This window comes from Octopus bimaculoides, chromosome 12 (genome assembly GCF_046866305.1).
Source record: "Octopus bimaculoides isolate indiv1 chromosome 12, ASM4686630v1, whole genome shotgun sequence".
Classification (NCBI taxonomy): Eukaryota; Metazoa; Mollusca; class Cephalopoda; order Octopoda; family Octopodidae; genus Octopus; species Octopus bimaculoides.
Window position 1 is genome coordinate 55,305,567 of NC_142939.1, and position 13,109 is coordinate 55,318,675.

The 13,109-nt window shown below is 46.0% G+C and overlaps 1 long non-coding RNA gene across 1 annotated transcript in view; it reads left to right on the forward strand.

Annotated features, from left to right (window-relative positions):
- Positions 1–205: 205 nt before the first annotated feature.
- The window catches only part of LOC149133098 (uncharacterized), a 101,075-nt gene continuing 88,171 nt past the window's right edge, over positions 206–13,109 (forward strand). Inside the window, exon 1 of the long non-coding RNA XR_016243853.1 lies at positions 206–570. This is a non-coding gene — a long non-coding RNA (uncharacterized LOC149133098). The remainder of the gene's footprint in view (positions 571–13,109) is intronic.

The following is a 13,109-nucleotide window of genomic DNA, read 5'->3' on the forward strand; positions in this document are numbered from 1 at the left end:
ATATATATAAATACATCCATATATACATATACGTACGTACATACATATACGTACATATACATACATATACATACATATACGTACGTACATATATACATATACGTACGTACATACATACATACATACATACACACACATACATACATATATATATATATATATGTGTGTGTGTGTGTATATATACATAGACAGACAGTCAGACAAACAGACAAAAAGACAGACAGGCAGACAGGCAGATAGATAACTTTCTTTTATTAGCCACACAGGGCTGCACACAGAGGGGTAGATAGATAGATAGATATGTTTTTATTATAGCCACACAGGGCTGAACACAGAAATTGGACGAAATACAAGCGTAGAGTTTTTCATTTTCGAGGTGGGCTGGGTGGGACACACAAAGAAAAGTCAAATCAATAGGGATTGTAATCGTTGGGGTGTGTGGTGTACAAAAATTATAAATCTTCCCAAAAACGGGAATAAATATTGTTTACAGTTTAGGTGTATCCTTGGAGTGAAAAACCTACAAAAAAGCACCAAGGTCACCTCAGGCAGTTCAAAATGTACATAAAAGTAAGTACCTTTTCTCTCGTTTTCTCTTTTTATTACAAATTAATGCTTAAAATGGTGTCGTCTTTCATACTCACCAATTTTGCCACATTTACCCATTTTTTATTGAAGCTTTCATTCGACAACGCTTTCCTCTCTATCCTCATCCTCCTTTTCAAGTGGTACTTGAAAAAGTTGACGAGGGACTGACCAGAGAGGAAAGTGTTTGTTTGTAAACCTTTCAAACGCGTCCACCACACACATTCTTTCGCCATAGCTATCAGTGTTACGTAAACCGTTTTTCCTTCCCGTTTAAAGGAAGGTGGCGGAACAATATTCACGATAGACTCGGCCGATAAGCGGGCTCGTCCCACACGCGACAGCAGCCGTTCGACGAAGGTCCACAGCTCTGAAATATCTGGACACTGCACGAGTGCGTGCAGAACGGTTTCGTCGCTCTGACCGCATCTCGGGCAGGTCGGTCCGGTGGTTTTCGAACCGTGTCTGTAGACCTTCTCTCGAACTGGTAGTGCGTCCCGATAGCATTGCCAAGCCAGGGATCTCTGGAAATTATCCATAGGCCCCGGCCCGAACGTTGTCTTGAAAAGGCGAGTTAGGAATTTCTCGTCGACACCCAGGTTTGCCCCGAGAGTGTCGTCGGACCTCCCCTCCACTAGTCCTCTATAGAACGCATTGGTCGTTTGTAAGTTGCACAAGTTTGATCCCGGACGGCAGAGCTGTTGTAGAGCTTGGCGACACTCGCGGTGCCAATCGCCCAGTTTCGGTCTCTTTTTGATCCATGTTTGCAGTTCGGTGAGTGAGACGAGCTGCGGGAAGGCGAGCCTCACAAACGGCGCCCACACCTGTTCACCGTCTTCAATGAAGTTCCAGAGATGCCGCAGTCTCAGCGCATGTCTGCGCATCATTAACCACGGCATCCCCAGTCCTCCATGTAACGGTTGTTGACAGCAAATGGATCGCCTCACCATCGGAACGCCACCCTTCCACAGAAAGCGGAAGAGTATGCGTTCTAGTTTCGTGATGGTGGCATTGGGACAAGGTACGACGGTCAGGCGGTAATCAATGACTGATGCGATATACGCATTAGCCACCTCCGCCCGACCTTTTAGAGATAACTTTCTCTCGGCCCATGTTTGGCTGAGTTTGATTACTCTACTGGTGATTTCGTCCCAGTTCTTATCCATCTGGAGGTCCGGATTGAACCAGACCCCGAGCAGTTTAACCGGTCCGTCCGTCCAGCGTCCCACTACGGAGTCACTGTTGGACGGTATAGGCTTGCTTCTCCAGGTGCCGAGTAGCAAACCCACCGACTTTTCCGGGTTAAGTTTTGCTCCTGTCACCGTTTCGTATTCTTTAAGTGTCTCGCTTAGCATCTCGACGTGCTTTTCGCTCGACACTATGACGGTGACATCGTCCGCATATGCAGACACGCTCGTCCCGCAACCCAGCTCCCGTGGGATACCCCTCAGTGTCGCCAGCTTCCGCAGTAGTGGTTCGAGCGTCAATACATACAGAAGCGCCGACAGGGGACATCCCTGACGGACCGAACGCTTGATGTCGAAAGGTTTTGACAGGTGACCGTTCACCCGAATTACCGATCGGATGCCGCTATACAAGGCAGCGATCCAACCGCGGAAAACGGGACCAAAGCCAGCCGCCCTGAGGACGGCCGCCAGGTATCGATGGTCCACCCTATCGAAGGCTTTAGATTGATCTAAATTGATCAACGCCCCACCCATGCCAGGATCCTTAACTACCCTGTCCATGATGTAGCGCATGAGGTGGAGGTTGTCATGGATGCTTCTGCCCGGCACTGCGCATGTTTGCGCCTTGTCGACCAGTTTATCGATGACAAGCGCCAACCTCTCGGCTATTACTTTGGCCAAAATTTTCAAATCTGCGTTGAGCAGAGTGATGGGCCTGAAATTATCTATAAAATTCCCCTTGTTTGGGTCTTTCTTCAGCAATGTCACTGCACCTCGGCTCACGAAACTGGGAATTCTCCCGTTTTGTTGCCAGTTGCAGTAGACTGATGCCAAGAGGTCTCCAAACAAGTCTGGCATTTGGCAATACAGCTCGTAGGGTAGACCATCCAATCCAGGCGACTTATCCCTCGCGCAGCCCGCCATAGCATCCCTTATTTCAGCAGCTGTGATGGGACCCTCACAACACTCTGCTTCTCCCGCCGTGAGCCGCGGCAGGCCAGTCAGGTAGGCACTGAAGTCCATCCTGCGTTCCGACCCACCGCTCGCACCAAACAGTCGAGCAAAGTGCTGTTGAAAGGCCCCACACATCCTTTCGGGTTCGAGTAAACTGCATCCTTGTTCATCAATTAGAGACCGAATAGTGGCTCTGTCACCGCGTTGCGCCTCCGCCACCCGGGCTTCTCGCGCAGCTTCGATCCCTTCGTTCCTTAAGGCACGCATTTTAGCTCTGACGACGCAACCTTCGTGTTTGGCGTTGAGGTGTTGGTCGAGGGCCATCCTCGCTGCCAAAACGTTGGTTGCGCTGCCAGTTGTAAGTGCCTCTTCTAGTTTCTTGACTAAGTCTCCCTCTATTCTATTTCGATCTATCGCTAGTTCTTTACTAAACCTAATAGATTCCGATTTAATTGCTATTTTCAGGGCAAACCACCATCGGTTGTTAACGATGGCTCCTGTTAACGCCCTCTTAATTAATTCGTTAATCCGGTTCCTGTAAACTTGCCGCGCTAAGAGCGAAGCGTTCAGTTTCCAGTAACCGGGACCCTGCCTATGTGTTTTATCTAAGTCGAGCGTACACGTCACAAATTTGTGATCCGTGTAGCTGACTATTTTAAATTGTGGACATCCTACACTAACTCTATCCGCTGTCCTACATAGAACTCTATCTAGATACGATCTCGACGATCCGACGCGGTTTGTCCAAGTCCACGTTGGCACGTTCGGATAGTCGAGTCGGAACCTGTCAGACAAATGGAAACGTCTGAGCAGGTCTTTAAGGCACTTACATCCCCTTCTACTCCTATCCATTCCCACATAGTCTAGATGCGTGTCCAAGGTAGCGTTCCAGTCCCCTACTAATAGTAAAGGTCTTGACGTTCCCAGGAAAAACTCTAGACGTCTAAAGAAATCCGCCCGACCCGTTAAGGACGGTGCATACACTGCCATCAGACGGAAAGCACATCCGTTTGTACCATCGACGTCCACGACAACCAGCCTACCCTCCGGGTCTAGGAATATTGGCCTTACTTTTAGGTTCAGACTCTTTCGAAAAAACACCGCGGTACCACCACCACCCATGTTTGGCAGACAGGGAGAAAAATAAATGTCGAATTGTCCGCCAAACATGGACTTGAGGGTCCGCGGGTTACTGAGTCTGGTTTCACTGATAGCTATTATTTCTATGTTCTGTGACCTGATGTCATTTAGAAGATATCCTTGCTTCCAAGCTGACGCCAAGCCACGTACATTTACACAACCTATTTTAAGCATAATTTAGTCGAAAAGTGTAAAGAGTCGAGAGAGAAGGTTACTTACTCATTTCGACAGTTTTACACTGTTCCTCCTTAGAAGTGTCTATGAGTAAGTCTTTGTATAATTTTTTAGAGAGGTATTTTTGGAAACCCCCTACCGCATTTGGATAGAGGGATTTGAGTGTGTGGTGCTGTGTTGGTGTCAAATGTAATATTTTTATATGTTCTGGTGGTGTTGTTCTTGGATGATTGTTTGTTTTCATGTCATCTTCACATATGTTTGTGTGATATGCAATATACTCCATTAATTTTATGTCTTTTGTGTTTATGGCCGAGAGCATTGTATGCGTTTTTGTGGTGTTGGTGTTGGTGTTAGTTTGGTTTTGTAAGGGGCTTTCAGGGTTTGTGTACCTCCCTGCTTTGCTTGTGCTTGGTTTTGTCTTTTTTAATCTTTTTCTCTTACCCCCTGTGGCTATCTGCCATTCCACTGGACTGTCATCGTTTGACGAAAAGTCCGACAGATCAGAGGGGGGTAAGGGCAAGGCATCAGGTTCTATGCCTGTATTGTGTGGTGTGTGTGTTGTTGGGGATTTAGGTTTTGCATTTGTTTTTTCTTCGTTGATGTTTGTTTTCTTCGTTGTTGTTCTTGGTATTGGTGTTGGTCTATCTTTTGATGTTGGTGGTGGTGTTGTTTCCCTAATTGGTTTTGGTGTTGGAGTTGATTGTGGTGGTGTTTTTTCTTTTCTTGGTGTTGATGGTGATGTCGTTTGGTTTACTTTGTTGATGATCACTTGTGGGTTTGGTGGTGTTGGTAGCAAAGGTTGTTTTTTATTTATTTTTTGTTTTGGTTGTAACTGTTCTTGTTTCTTTTTTTGTGCCAAAACGCACTTTGAAATTAGGTGTTCTTGGCTTCCGCAGAGGTAGCAAAGCGGTTTTTTACCCTCCGCCACCACATAGAGGCTTTGTCCATTTTCCAAGTGAATCACATTCGGCAACTTTTCCAGTGAATCTTGATCCATCTGGATCAAAATTTCAATGCTTTTTCCGGTCCAGCTGTTATTATGAACAACAGTGGTTTCTAACACATTTATTGTTTTCAAATGAAAACATATCGCCGAAGTAATCCACTTGGACTCAATTTCCGGAGGGACATTATTTATTTTTATTCTACTCACTCTCTGTCCCATGTAGTATGGGACCATGATTAGTTCATCATTTTGTAAGGCTTCCATACTATACAATTTCGCCTCTTCTTCATTATTGAAACGAAATTGTACTGTATTAAATTGCAAACCCCAGTTTATATATTCTTTAATTTTCATGATTTTTTTGGCACATTTCTCAATTTCTGTTTTTGTAATTGGATTTGTTAATTTTTTACTTTTTCTTATTATTTTGTAAATGATGGTTCTTTTTTCCACGTCTTCTCTCACTTCTTTTGGGGTATGTAAAATTAAATTTTGTCCGGACGAAGAAAAAAGGGACCTGGTCTCTATAAGTTCTTTGTTTGTAAAATGTAAAGTTTCTTTTTTTTGTTTTAGCATGTCTGCAAAGTTTTTGTTGTTGTTGTTGGTGGTGGTGGTGGTGGTTGTGGTGTTGTGGCTTCTGTTCATTTTTCCTTCCTCTCTTTCGCTTGCTGTTTGTGAAGAGAGTAAAGGTTGAGTTGAACTGTTGCTGCTGCTGCTGCTACTTTTGTTGTTGTTGTTATCGTTGTTGTTGGTGGTGGTGGTGATGATGGCGTCAGCAGCAAAGGTGCTTACATCAGAGATATTTGTGACGGTTTTTACGCATGGTTTTGTAACCTTGGTTACAGTTTTGTTTTTGTTGTTGGTGTTGTTGGTGGTGACAGGGCTTTTAACAGTATCGATGACGTTGACAGCTTTGACTTTAGAATCTGTTGCTTCATTCTTTTTCTCGATGTCTGTTATTGTTTTGGTGTGTGTGCGCGTGCATGATTTATTTTTTTGTTCTCCTAGCGTCTCAAGTCTAGGAAAATGTTCGTTCATTAAAGTTTCTGTCCAGCGTTCTATGACTATGTTTCTCGACATTTTTCAATGTCGAGAAGAAAATATATAATTTTAAAAAGGTTGAAACTGCCCCTAAAGGGCCAATTCCTACCTTAAAAACACAATAAAAAGAAAGTTTGGTGCTTCACACACCTTATATACAAAAATTCCAACAAAATATGGGCAATAAAAGGTCAAATAAACGTTTACCTTCGCAGCCGATGTGACAGCACGTCCGTGAGAAGAGATAGATAGATAGGTTTCTTTATTAGCCACACAGGGCTCAACACAGAGGGGACAAAATACAAATGTAGAGTTTTTCTTTTCGAGGGGGTCGAAAACAAAGCAGAAAAAAAAAACAAAAGTGGGGACAACGATGAAAAAAAAAAAAAAAAAAAAAAAACATCGCAAAACGTTTGGGGTATTTACAAAAAATACGAAATAATACAAAAAATTCCCAATAAATGGGGAGATTATCCGTGGAAAGAAAAACCTACGAAAAGACCACGGTAACCTCGGTCTTTAGCGTCACAGTTTGTTAAATAAAATTTCTTTGTTTACAAAATTTTAAAACGTTTTATAGAATCATGGTCAAGGTGGCTTCGTCATTTATACGTGCCATTCTTGCTACATGTATCCATCTTTTTTCGAAACATTTGCTAGACAACACTTGCCTCTCTACTCTCACCTTCCTTTTCAAGTGATACTTGAAAAAGTTGATGAGAGATTGACCAGAGAGGAAAGTATTTGTCTCTAATCCTTTCAGACGCGTCCACCAGATGCATTCTTTGGCCATAGCCACAAGTACGATAAATACAGCTCTTCCTTCCCGTTTAAAGGAAGGAGGCGTGACGATATTGACGATAGACTCGGTTGATAAACCGACTCGTCCCACACGCGACAGCAGTCGTTCGACATAAGCCCACAGCTCCGAAATGGTTGGACACTGCACGAGTGCGTGCAGAACGGTTTCATCGCTCTGACCGCATCTCGGGCAGGTCGGCCCCACATTTCGCGAGCCGTGTCTATAGAGCTTATCCCGAACGGGTAGCGCCTCTCGGTAACACTGCCAGGCCAGGGATCTCTGGAAGTTGTCCATAGGTCCCGGCCCGAAAGTCGTCCTGAACAGGCGGGTCAGGTATTCCTCGTCGACGCCCAGGTTCGCCCCGAGATCGTCGTCGTACCTGCCCTCCACTAATCCCCTATAGAATGACTTCGTTGTGATGCAGCCGCTCAAGGTCGACCCGGGACGGCAAAGTTGTTGCAGAGCAACGCGACACTCACGGTGCCATTCGCCATTCCTCGGCCTCTTTTTGATCCACGACTGCAGCTCGGTCATGGAGACGAGCTGCGGGAAAGCGCGTCGCACAAACGGCGACCACACCTGCTCACCGTCGTCTACGTAGAGCCGGAGATGTCGCAGTCTCAGCGCATGTCTGCGCATCATCAACCACGGCATGCCCAGCCCTCCTTTCAGCGGGTGTTGGCAACAAACGGATCGCCTCACCATCGGAACGCTTCCTTTCCACAAAAAGCGGAAGAGGATGCGCTCCATTTCGGTGATGGCGCGATCGGGACAAGGCACGACGGTCAGGCGGTATTCGATGACGGACGCGATGTACGCGTTCGCCACCTCCGCCCGACCTTTTAGGGACAGCTTCCTCTCGGACCATTGCCGGCAGAGAGTGGCCACCCTACTCGTTATCTCGTCCCAGTTCTTCTCCGTTTGCAGGTCCGGACCGAACCAGACTCCGAGCAACTTGACCGGACCGTCCGTCCAGCGTCCCACTACTGAGGCGCTGCCGGACGGTATGGGCTTGCTTCTCCAGGTGCCGAGCAGCAAACCCACCGACTTATCCCGGTTGATTTTCGCTCCCGTCACCGCTTCGTAGTCTTTCAGCGTCTCGCCGACAAGCTCGATGTGCTCCTGGCTAGACGCTATGACGGTGACGTCGTCCGCGTATGCCGACACGCTCGTCCTGCACCCCAGTTCTCGCGGGATGCCCCTCAGCGTCGCCAGCTTCCGCAGTAGTGGCTCGAGAGTCAATACGTACAGGAGCGGCGACAGGGGGCATCCCTGACGAACCGAACGTGCAATGTCGAAGGGTCCCGATAGACGTCCATTGACGCGAACAACCGAACGGATGCCTGTGTACAAGGCAGCCATCCAGCCGCGGAAAACGGGACCGAAGCCGGCCGCTTCGAGGACGGCCTCCAAGTATCGATGGTCTACCCTATCGAAAGCTTTCGATTGATCCAAATTGATCAGGGCCCCACCCATGCCAGGTTCCTTAACTACCCTCTCTATGATGTAGCGCATCAGATGGAGGTTGTCATGGATGCTCCGGCCCGGCACGGCGCACGTCTGCTCCGTGCCGACCAGTTTCTCGATGACAAGCGCCAACCGCTTGGCTAACACCTTGGCCAAAATTTTCATGTCTGCATTGAGCAGAGTGATGGGCCTAAAGTTATCTATGGCGTCCCCCTTGTTTGGATCTTTCTTCAGCAGCGTTACCGCTCCTCGGCTCACAAAACCGGGAATGCTCCCGTTCTGCTGCCAGTTGCAGTACACGACCGCCAAGACTTCTCCAAACAAGTCTGGCATACAGTTGTAAAGCTCGTAGGGCAGACCATCCAAACCCGGAGATTTGTCCGTCGAGCAACCCGCCATCGCGTCCCTCACCTCCTCCGCCGTGATGACCCCTTCGCAGCACTCCGCCTCTCTTGCCGAGAGTCGTGGCAAGCTGTGCAGGTAGGCACTAAAGTCCACCCTGCCTTCTCGCTCGCCACTCCTCCCGAACAGTCGGGCAAAATGCCGCTGAAACGCCTCGCACATCTTGCTCGGCTCGAGCAATTCGCGCCCCTGTTCGTCTACCAGAGACCGGATGGTGGCTCTGTTACCCCGCTGCGCCTCCGCCACCCGGGCCTCTCGTGCGGCTCCAACACCTTCATTCCTCAGAGCACGCATCCTTGCCCTGACAGCACACCCTTCGTGTTTAGCATTGAAGTGTTGGTCGAGGGCCAACCTCGCCGCTAAAACGTCGGATGCGATGCCACTTCGCAATGCCTCTTCTAACTTTATCACTAGCTCCCCCTCTTCTCTGTTCCTCTCTACAGCTAGTGCCCTGCTATACCTTATTGCTTCCGCCCTCACTGCTCTCTTGAGGGCAAACCACCATTTGTTGTTGACGATGGCTCCCGTCAAAGCCCTCTTTACTAACGTGCTAATCCGGTCTCTGAAAACCTGTCTCGACGGGAAAGACGCGTTTAGTTTCCAGTAACCGGGACCCTGCCTATGTGCCTTATCTAAGTCTAGCGTACACGTCACAAGTTTGTGATCCGTGTAGCTGACTATGTGGAACTGTGGACATCCTAAACTATCTCTATCTCTTGTCCTACACACTATCCTATCTAGATACGATCTCGACGACCCAATGCGGTTGCTCCAAGTCCACGTTGGCACATTTGGGTGGTCGAGTCGGTACCTGTCAGACAACTGGAAGCGTCTGAGCAGGTCTATGAGGCCTTTGCATCCCCTTCTACTTTTGTCACTCCCCACGTAGTCTAGATGCGTGTCCAAGGTAGCATTCCAATCCCCCACTAAAAGTAAGGGACGAGACGTTCCCAGGAATACTTCTAGACGTCGAAAGAAGTCTGACCGACCTGTTAAAGGAGGCACATAAACTGCCAGCAACCGAAAAGCGCCTCCATCGCTGCCGTCCACATCTAGGACAACCAGTCTACCCTCCGGGTCCGTAAATATCGTCTTTACTTGGAGATCCAGACTCTTGCGAAAAAGAACCGCCGTGCCACTACCGCCCATCCTCGGCAGACAGGGAGAAAAATAAATGTTAAACTGTCCGCCAAACATGGACTTTAGGGCCCGCGGTTCATGGAGTCTGGTCTCACTAATGGCTATGATATCCAAATTGTGTGACTTGATGTCATTTAAGAGGTACCCTTGTTTCCAAGGGGACCCTAAGCCACGCACATTCACACAACCAATCTTCACCATGATTCTATTTATACGTGTGCTTTAAAGCACAAAACAAAAGAACAGAGTGTTACTTGCCGTTAGAAAGTTTTGTTTCCTCCTTGGATTTTTCACCAAGGAGGCTATTGTACAATTTCTTGCACAAATATTTCTGGAATCCCCCTACCGAGTTGGGGTAGAGGGATTTTATTGTGTTGTGTAATGCTGGTGTTACATGAATAATTTTAATGTGTTTTGGCGGTGTTGTACGTGGGTGGTTGTTGGTTTTGATATCGTTATTTGTGATGTTTGTTTTAGAGTTGATGTAATTCATCAACTCTGTGTTTGTACTGTCTATTGCTGTTAGCATTGTTTTTTTTATATTACTATTGGTGTTAGTAGTATTTTCGGGAGATGTGAATCTCCCTGCTTTGTTTGTGTTTGCATTTTGTTTTGTTTTCTTCTTACTGCGCTTCCTCTTTCCTTTCGTAGCTATTTTCCACTCCTCCCCACTCTCTTCATCGGATGATGGGAGATCTGAGGAGTCAGAAAGAGGTAACGGCAAATTTTGTGCGTCTGTGTGTGTTTCTGTGAATGTTTGTGTTGCTGTTTTTATTGATGTTGGCTGATTGTTATTTGTGTGTGGTGTATGTGATATGGGGGAGGGAGAGGCAGTCTTGGAATTTTCTTTTTTTTCTTCTGTTTTTGCAGTTTCTGTTGTCTTTTCTGTTGTGGTTATTGCTGATATTTCTGTTGTTGTTTTTTGCGTTCCTGGTGGTGTTGGTAGTAAGGTTTTTCTGTTGGGGGTATTTGGTAGTTGCTTCTGTTGTTGTTGTTGTTGTTGTTGTTGTTGTTGTTGTTGTTGTTGTTGTTTTTGTTTAGCGGCCAGAGGGCAGTCCTTTTTCAGATGTGCTTCGCTGTTGCATAGGTAACAGCGAGGTCGCCTGCCCTCTACCACCACATACAGCTTGTGGTCCTCTGCCAATCTAATGTTTGGAGGAATTTTCTGTGAAGCCTCCTCCGTGATGTGGAGAAGGATTTCCAGATTTTTCCCTCCCCAGTTCTTTTCCTCTCCGACCGTAATCTCCAAAATATTTGCCTCCTCCATTTCCAGGCACACGGCCGATATCAGCCATTGGGTGTCCACCTCCGATGGCACATTTTTTATCATAACTTTGGTCACTCTCTGTCCTAGATAACTCGGTATCATTACCAAGTCATCTGTGCGGAGAGAGAGTGTCGAAAATTGTTTAGCTAAATTTTCATCCAGAAACCTTACTTGCACCGTTCCAAATTTCCTTCCCCAGGTGACATGATTCTGATAAGGCCAAATTTTTCTAAGACAAACTTCAATTTTATCTGTGCTAACATTTTCTACACGTCTGGTTTTTGTGTTTACCAGTTTATAAATGATGCACTTTTTGTTTTTCATTTCTATAATATCTTTTGGGATGTTAATTCTGACATCATCTCCTTCTTTCGTAAGAAGGGATTTTGTGTCTTTTATTTGTTTTTGTGTGAATGTCACTGTTGTTCTTTTTTCCTTTAGAGCATTTGCGAAATTTGTTTTTGTTGTGCTGGCGGACATGTTCTTCTGGATATTTTTGTTTATGTTGGTGTATGTACTGCCTGGTTCAAAGGTGGTGGTAGTGGCAGCAGAGTTTGTTGAACAGGTGATGGTGTCATTGCTGACGGCCGATAACTTTACTTCCTTGTTGTTGCTGTTGTTGTTGTTGTTGTCGTTGTTGCTGTTGTTGTTGTTGTTGTTGTTGTTGTCGTTGGTGGTGGTGATGATGGCGTCAGCAGCAGTGGTGCTTACGTCAGAGACATTTGTGACGGTTTTCACGCATGGTTTTGTAACCTTGGTTACAGTTTTGTTTTTGTTGTTGGTGTTGGTGGTGGTGGTGGTGGTGGTGGTGGTGAGAGGGCTGTTAGTAGCTGTACTCACAGTCTTTGTGACGTTTATAGCAACTGCGTTCGTCTCACTGCATGAGCACGCGCTATTCTGTTCTTTTTTCTCTTCTGGCATCTGAAGCCTCGGGAAATGCTTGTCAAAAGAACAAGACAAGCGTTCCAAAATTATGTTTCTCGACATTTTTCAAATGTCAAGAAGGAAATTTTTGTATTTTGCTAGGGTCGAAACTGCCCCTGGGGGTCAATTCCTGCCCTTGAAAATACACACAAATGAAGCCTAGGTGCTTCGCAACAAAATTATTTAAAAATTCCAACAAAATGTGGACAGTAAAAGGTCAAATAAACGTTTACCTTCGCAGCCGATGTGACAGCACGTCCGTGAGAAGAGATAGATAGATAGATAGATAGATAGATAGATAGATAGATAGATAGATAGATAGATAGATAGATAGATAGATAGGTTTCTTTATTAGCCACACAGGGCTCAACACAGAGGGGACAAAATACAAATGTAGAGTTTTTCTTTTCGAGGGGGTCGAAAACAAAGCAGAAAAAAAAACAAAAGTGGGGACAACGATGAAAAAAAAAAAAAAAAAAAAAAAAAAAAAAACATCGCAAAACGTTTGGGGTATTTACAAAAAATACGAAAAATACAAAAAATTCCCAATAAATGGGGAGGTTATCCGTGGAAAGAAAAACCTACGAAAAGACCACGGTAACCTCGGTCTTTAGCGTCACAGTTTGTTAAATAAAATTTCTCTGTTTACAAAATTTTAAAACGTTTTATAGAATCATGGTCAAGGTGGCTTCGTCATTTATACGTGCCATTCTTGCTACATGTATCCATCTTTTTTCGAAACATTTGCTAGACAACACTTGCCTCTCTACTCTCACCTTCCTTTTCAAGTGATACTTGAAAAAGTTGATGAGAGATTGACCAGAGAGGAAAGTATTTGTCTCTAATCCTTTCAGACGCGTCCACCAGATGCATTCTTTGGCCATAGCCACAAGTACGATAAATACAGCTCTTCCTTCCCGTTTAAAGGAAGGAGGCGTGACGATATTGACGATAGACTCGGTTGATAAACCGACTCGTCCCACACGCGACAGCAGTCGTTCGACATAAGCCCACAGCCCCGAAATGGTTGGACACCGCACGAGTGCGTGCAGAACGGTTTCATCGCTCTGACCGCAT